The 8,115-nt window shown below is 42.4% G+C and overlaps 1 pseudogene; it reads left to right on the top strand.

The window, feature by feature from the left end:
* The first annotated feature begins 6,373 nt into the window (after window positions 1–6,373).
* On the top strand, window positions 6,374–6,491 carry LOC124557131 (annotated as a pseudogene).
* Window positions 6,492–8,115: the final 1,624 nt, after the last annotated feature.

The following is an 8,115-nucleotide window of genomic DNA, read 5'->3' as shown; positions in this document are numbered from 1 at the left end:
CTGATGTCGAGTTCTTGTTACAGTTAGGACGTGCGGGATGGCAGTTGCTACAGCGTCGGCTTCTGATAATGAAGAAGGCCGACTCGTCGACCGGCACTGAAAGCGGCCGCCGCCACTCACAGATACAATGTTATCACTGTTTTGCTACTTTCATTGGCGCCTATCGCGTGACACTGGCTGACCCGCATCCGGCGCTCATAGCCAGTGACCGTTTATGTCGCTAGCCGAAGCACGACTCCGCTCCACATGGCTCTGAGCACTATGGGACTTAACATCTGAAGTCATCAGTCCCCTAGAACTTAGAACTACTTAAACCTAACTAACCCAAGGACATCACACACATCCATGCCCGAGGCAGGATTCGAACCTGCGACCGTAGCAGTCGCGCGCTTCCGGACTGAAGCGCCTAGAACCGCTCGACCACAACGGCCGGCTCCGCTCGACAGAAAGCACGTCTGTATCCTCTAGGGTAACAATGCTAGCCCACTGTACTATAGAATAAGTATATCACGTTCTCGTTAATTACGGTTTGTAGATGTTTTGGTCCTGTTCCGAGGCATAGGTTATTTATCAGCACGACGGTTCGTCTCCTGTTGCTTCACTCAAACTTAAAGGTTACAGAAATTTCCGGTGGATTCTATGACGTTAAATGCTTAAAAAATTCGAATACGATTCATACCTTACTCCTTCAGCTAGCTTAAAAATGTGAGCTGTTAGACGTGGCCGTTCATAGGCAACGGTAACGGATGTCATATCATCATTACCGAAAATGGCCGAGTCGCGCCAATGTACCTCCTGGAGCTCATTGAGCATAGTCTTCCATGGCAATCTGTCTGTCTTTTTCTGGGATGGAGGGGGTGGGGTGTGGACTCCATTGTTTCTTGAATTATTACCTAACTAATTGAGTTCTGTTGTTGTATAGTTATTCTGAATTCCGGTGTATCTTTTTGTCGGTAATGTGAACTACGTTTCTCTATCCGCAATCTTCAGCTTTGCGGTGAAACAGGTATGTCACGAACTGCATTAGACATGGAGTGTAAGTGTATATTGACATGGCTTGAAAACCAAACAACGACGACCTTTTTGTTGTTCTTTAAGTGTAACTGTACCCTAAAGCAAGTTAGGGCAGAAGTGAGAGGCGCCTCGTGGAATTCCCTACCCCGACACTCTTTCCAAGTTAAGGAAATATAGAAAAAAAGTTAAGCTTTAACGTCATGTCAGCGAGGAGCTATCTATTGGCCGGTTCAAGTTTTTCAATTTACGCCGCTTTTGGCGACTTGCATGTCTCTGCTCAGCCCCGTTATCCAAGCAGGGAATAGGGACCTACAGTTTAACGAGGAATCCCGACTACATGCCGTCCCTGGTGACTCCTCACATTTTTGAGAGGTAAAGACTAGAATAAAGGCAGATTTAAAGTTTGCTTCGTCCAACCGGGATTCGATCCCGGGTCCTTTCGGATTCCGGGCACGAGCTTTACCATTACAAAATGGTTCAAATGGCTCTGAGCACTATGCGACTTAACTTCTGAGGTCATCAGTCGCCTAGAACTTAGAACTAATTAAACCTAACTAACCTAAGGACATCACACACATCCATGCCCGAGGCAGGATTCGAACCTGCGACCGTAGCGGTCACGGGGTTCCAGACTGAAGCGCCTAGAACCGCACGGCCACACCGGCCGGCTTTACCATTACACTACCAACGACGACGACGACGAAAACGACGACGTAATTTGAGAAAAAATGCATGTGAGAATTGGGAAAGGAACTTGGGCATGCCTACAAAGGAACCATCCCGGCATTCGCCTTCAGCAATTTACTGAAATCACAGAGAGCTATTTCTGAATGGTCACACAGTGATTTAAACAGCTGTCCTGAATGCTACAAAGTGTCCCTTTTGATTTTGTGAACATCAGGTCGATAATTTAGTTCTTCACACCTTCGGTGCAGCATGTTCAAAAGCATTGTCGATGCGACCTCGTAGTTCTGGTAGGTTTGTTAGTAGAGGCGGAGTAAACACTGAATCTTTCACATAACCGAATACAAAAAAAAATCGCATGGGGTAAGGTCGGGAGGATGTGGCTCTCAGTAGGAACGATCCAGTGGTTTCTCAATTTCCTGTTTATAGAATTCAAACACAGAGCACGTTTTCTCGGCGCCGTTCGCCACCGTGCCTAACAAACAGCTCACAGCTACGCTCTGGTGGCAGAAATCTGAAGTGCGGCTCCACGAGTACAAAACTTTTTGAGTTTTTCTATGAGTTATGCGACAATATGTCAAATAGTGTAGCTACAGTGGATTTATGAAATCGTTTCAATCATTTATGATTACTTTGTAGTTGCGTGCCTTACCACTACGCCACATTCCTTGACGTGTGTAAAATAAGGCGCACATGTCCAGGCACTGCACATTGATGTACGTGTGTAGCGGAACATATTACAGTTCCTTATAGGGCGACAGACTCACTCACTAATTAAGGGGGTCAACAAATGTCTGGTAGTGTCGGTGTTGACAGTCTGGGAGTAAATAAAGTGTTTTGTCTTGTCATGGAACGTCCGCTCTCAGAATTTTAAGACTGGCCTTTCCGTACCTCTAAAAGCATTTCCCACTGGAATGCTGCAGTGTCGGATTGGTAAGCCGAGCATTCTGCGATCGACTTCGAATCGGTATCAGAATATTTTCTGACACTTCACGTGACTTCCATTCACGACAGAATTTAGATATGAGCGCTACACCAAGTCGCAGCGTGTTAAGGCAACTAACTTCCCTGTACACGAGGTCTTCAGTTCGATGTTGTTCTGGAACTTCGCACGAATGAAGGTGTGTTGCTCACCAGATGGTAGAGTTTTGTCAGGACTGGCTCTCCCAAGGCCGTCATTAGTTCTAATGGATTGTTGTCTACTCCCGGGCTCTTGTTTCGACTCAGGTCTTTCAGTGCTCTGTCAAACTCTTCACGCAGCATCGTATCTCTCATTACATCTTCATCTACATCCTCTTCCATTTCCATAATATTGTCCTCAAGGACATCGCCCTTGTATAGACCCTCTATATTCTCCTTCCACCTTTCTGCTTTCCGTTCTTTGCTTAGAACTGGGTTTCCATCTGAGCTCTTGATATTCATACAAGTGGTTCTCTTTTCTCCAAAGGTGTCTTTAATTTTCCTGTAGGCAGTATCTATCTTACCCCTAGTGAGATAAGCCTCTACATCCTTGCATTTGTCCTCTAGCCATCCCTGCTTAGCCATTTTGCACTTCCTGTCGATCTCATTTTTGAGACGTCTGTATTCCTTTTTGCCTGCTTCATCTACTGCATTTTTATATTTTCTCCTTTCATCAATTAAGTTCAATATTTCTTCTGTTACCCAAGGAGTTCTACTAGCCCTCGTCTTTTTACCTACTTGATCCACTGCTGCTTTCACTACTTCATCCCTCAGAGCTACCCATTCTTCTTGTACTGTACTTCTTTCCCCCACTCCTGTAAATTGTTCCCTTATGCTCTCCCTGAAACTCTGTACAACCTCTGGTTCTTTCAGTTTATCCAGGTCCCATCTCCTTAAATTCCCACCTTTTTGCAGTTTCTTCAGTTTTAATCTACAGTTCATAACCAATAGATTGTGGTCAGAGTCCACATCTGCCCCTGGAAATGTCTTACAATTTAAAACCTGGTTCCAAAATCTCTGTCTTACCCTTATATAAACTATCTGATACCTTTTAGTATCTCCAGGATCCTTCCATGTATACAACCTTCTTTCATGATTCTTGAACCAAGTGTTAGCTATGATTAAGTTATGCTCTTTAGATTTAAAGCGTCATAAGTACAAGGGCGCTTTGTTCCAGCACCGTCACAGTTGGAATACTATCATTTGGTCGAAATTTACTCTGCTTGTTCCAAAAGTTTTTCTGTTCAAGGAAGTGGTAAATAAATAGGAGATAGTTTGTAGACAAATGCGGACAGTACTTCTTCCATAAGTCTGCTTACGCATTCTGCAAAGATTCGGAAGAAAAATACTAGAGATGCCTAAGATTCTCCTGTTGGTAAAATAAGTATGCTTTTATAGCAAACTTATATTTCATGGCGTTTAAGCGATATTTTCAACAACATATGGAGAAATTTTAAGGACTCATGTCGGAGAGATAGAAGACAAAGAATGCTTGGAACAGGAGCAAATGACAGCGAAACCAGTTCTGTATGACCACTAGGTTTTCCTGGACACAGTTTAAGACAAAGGACAATAAGTAAATGTTTTGATTTTAAGCATATTTCTTTGCTCTGCCAATAGTTTCCGCCGCTTTATATTTGAGAATAATAAGTTTGGGGTGTTACAGCGCTTGCAGAAAATTTAAGAACAGATCTAAATTTCGCTGAATCCGCCTGTATGTCTAAAGAAACAGCAATTCAAACAAGGTTTTATATGATGTTACTAGACATCTTAATTACGGGTTTTCAGTAAAAGTTTCACTGCTGTAGCTGTAATACCTTGGAAGATGGAATGTTTTACCGTCTCGTAAACGAAGCTAAAGAATCCTTTTTTTCTGACGAAAATGTTTCCTTTCTCGAAAACTGCTACTCCTACAGCTAAAAATTCTTACTGCTATTTTATTACAGCATAGATATCATATAAACCCTAATACAATGTGGGGAAAAAGATCCTTCTCCCTTCGTCCCCTCTCAATCAAAATTTTTCCCCGATAATTTCTGTGGCAGAATTGACCAGTTTCGTTCCGCGATAACTCCTGACTGGCAACATTTAGACCTCTTTTTACTGCTGATCCATCACAAACGAGACACGGAGAAAACAACTGCGCGGTCACAATTCGTCTAACTTTTAGTGTTGCCAGTCTGTAGTTACCGCGGAACAGAACTGACCACTTTTGGCATCGAATTTACCGGGGAAGAGTAAGTTTGTTTGAGAGGTACCAAATCAATATTAATTTTTTCCCACGTTGTATAATTATTTTTGTGATTACTAGGGTGTAGCGGCATTAAAAATTTCAGAGCAGTACAACTAGCAGTGTTAGAGAAAGAAAACAGCTCTGTTTACAAAATGGATAACATTAAATATCCAAAAGTTTAGAGCCAAAGCAGTGAAATTTTAACCATAAACTCATAATTCATATCTCTAATAACATCGTGTAAAACACTGGCTGGAATGTTGTTACTTAAGGGACACTTGTGGATTCAACGCAATTTAGATGTGTCCCTAAACTTACTGTAAGCATTGTATTGGTTCATTTGAGGAACTAAAATAGAAAATATTTTGTGGAAGATCTGTCTCCAACGTTTGACTCTTTTAGACGGATGAAAAGAACAAAAGTACTGTTTCAAACATAGTGAATAATCCCAAAGACAATACAGAAGCTGAATCCATATGACTTAACGTGGTCATGGACTGTGCGGCTGATCCCGGCGGAGGTTCGAGTCCTCCCTCGGGCATGGGTGTGTGTGTGTGTGTTTGTCCTTAGGATAATTTAGGTTAAGTAGTGTGTAAGATTAGGGACTGATGACCTTAGCAGTTAAGTCCCATAAGATTTCACACACATTTATACATTTGAACTTAACCTGGAAGAGCCTGAGATGAGAGAGAGATACAAGTTCCATTAAATGTTTCAGATGACCATACAACTTCCGTGCAGATGAACAAAGGTCCTGATGCCATCGGCACAAATTTACGTAAGAGGAAGAAGATTAGTGTTGAGGACAAGATGTATCTCCTGCTCGGCAAAAAGACAGACTGAAAGGGAGCAAGCGTTCCTAGAATTCAAAATAAAATACCAACAGGCACCTAAGGAGAAAGAAGTAAATTTATTTTTAATGAGCATGCGTATGACTATGAGGAAACCCCACAAACCATTTTAGTTGAGTCAATAAACCATATGGAATTTTGGAATTAAGTGATGAATATAAAATTCAAAAATGAGAAGTTTAAGAGTAAGTCTGAAGAGGTTGATATTATTTGAGATTGGTTACCTCAGGGGCATGATTTATATCTTTATTAATCTCAAGTTTTTAATTTTTTACCACGTTTCTTAAAAACAGCAGGTCATTTTAATGAATACTATTTATATTAAGTTCTCTCTCTTTTCGATGCTGTAAATCTGTCGATGATGGAAGAGTAAATAAGGACTTTTATCACAGTGACTCAGTACTATGCAGAAGTTATTGTATGAATAATATCAGAGTTTGTTAATAAAGAACTATTTTCCAAAATTTTCGCTGTCTTCACCTTAAAGGAGAAATATGACAGCTTGTAACAGGAAAGAGTTTCTTAATAAGAAATGAGGAATTGCTTAACGTTCTACGATATGTAGAAACGTTACGAGTTTTTAAACCATTACAACTTTGACTAAAGGAAAAAAAAATTCTAGCCAAGAGTTGCCAACGGCCTTACCGCAGTGGTAACACCGGTTCCCGTCAGGTCACCGAAGTTAAGCGCTGTCGGGCTGGGCTAGCACTTGGATGGGTGACCATCCTGTCTGCCGAGTGCTGTTGGCAAGCGGGGTGCACTCAGCCCTCGTGAGGCAAACTGAGGAGCTACTTGATTGAGAAGTAGCGGCTCCGGTCACGGCAACTGACACACAGCCGGGAGAGCGCTGTGCTGACCACACGCCCTTCCATATCCGCATCCGGTGATGATGCCTATGAGCTGAGGATGACACGGCGGCCAGTCAGGACCTTTGAGCCTTCATGGCCTGTCGGGGTGGAGTTTAGTTTAGTTTAGTGCCACGAGTTAGTGTATTAGAGAAGAGAATTAGTGCTACAGCGAGTTCTTCAGCTGGACTGGAAGATTTCTCGAAGAGGTTGTACTTTTTTTGTAAGTTGCAAAATATGAGCAAACTAACCTACAATAAGGTCTGAATTTGGCGCAAACATTAATCAAACTGTTATAACGACCTAAACTGTCATGTTCCGCAAAAATACTATTAATGTTCTTCTTCTTGTTGTGGTTGAGGAGCCACAATAATATTACTGTGACATCTTCGTGTAGTAAAATATTTAAGTAGTTCGAAGTCAAATCGAAATCGGCCGTTGCCAACTTCCCACTGGCGCCGCGGTGCGAACGAAATTCAGTCGCGCCTGCAATTCTGACCGAACAGTTCTAGGCCCTTCAGTCCGGAACCACGCGGCTTCTACGGTCGCCGGTTCGAATCCTGCCTCGGGCATGGAGTGTATGATGTCCTTAGGTTAGTTAGGTTTAAGTAGTTCTAAGTCTAGGGTACTGATGACCTCAGATGTTAAGTCCCATAGTGCTTAGAGCCATCTGAACCGTTTTGAAATTCGGTCGCGTCACCGTATGTAGGCTATACCTGAGAACGCACGCAGGGAGTCCGCCGCTGTCACTCCTTGGGCAATGCACCTTAAGTCGCTGCAACTCACTACACTCAATACTGAAACGTTTTGTGTTTCGTAAGCTACAGTCTCTTCATTGCAAGTGTCCCGTGTGTTTTCTACTTTTTCTATGCGTCTTATTATGAGGACAAAACTGAAGTTGCTAACATTTTTTTTTTTTTTTACAATATAGCTTAGACTTCATGTCCTCACAGACATCGAGATGACTAGAAAATATTTGGATTTAGCGTTAAGTGGTCGTGTGGAGATCGGGCACTTGCTCATTCGGACAAAGGTGGGGAACGAAATCTCCAGTGTCTTTTTCCAACGCAATCTCCCTGCGTTTGGCTGATGCTTTCTTAGGGGAGCTGTGGGGAAACCTTAATCTAGATTGCCGCACTGGGATTTGTACCGCACTCCTCTAGATTACGGTGGCATCCTTCCAACCATACGGTCATTTGCTCGATATTTCAAAAGAGTAAGCGGATATGTACAAAGTGAGATTACGCGCTACAATACGCTAGTCTCAAGATTAGTCTCAAGAACAGTCTCAAGAGCAGTTTTGCGTAACTATGTCTTTATTCTGGATGTGCTGTTCTCAGCATCTCAGAATTATGGAAATATGGGAAAAATTATTTTCTTATCAGCTACATTTGTGTCTTAGCCTTACAGAAACTAGGCAGTGCACTGCCACATAACGTATGGTTTACTATTGGATAGGAGGATGACAACTACGTGGAAGCAACGTGCTAAGAACTGAGCCTCAGAGTACATTTCTCCATGATATCTC

This window comes from Schistocerca americana, chromosome X (genome assembly GCF_021461395.2).
Source record: "Schistocerca americana isolate TAMUIC-IGC-003095 chromosome X, iqSchAmer2.1, whole genome shotgun sequence".
NCBI classification, from domain to species: domain Eukaryota; kingdom Metazoa; phylum Arthropoda; class Insecta; order Orthoptera; family Acrididae; genus Schistocerca; species Schistocerca americana.
The sequence above is the reverse complement of the archived record's forward strand: the minus strand, read 5'-3'. Positions and strand labels throughout refer to the sequence as shown.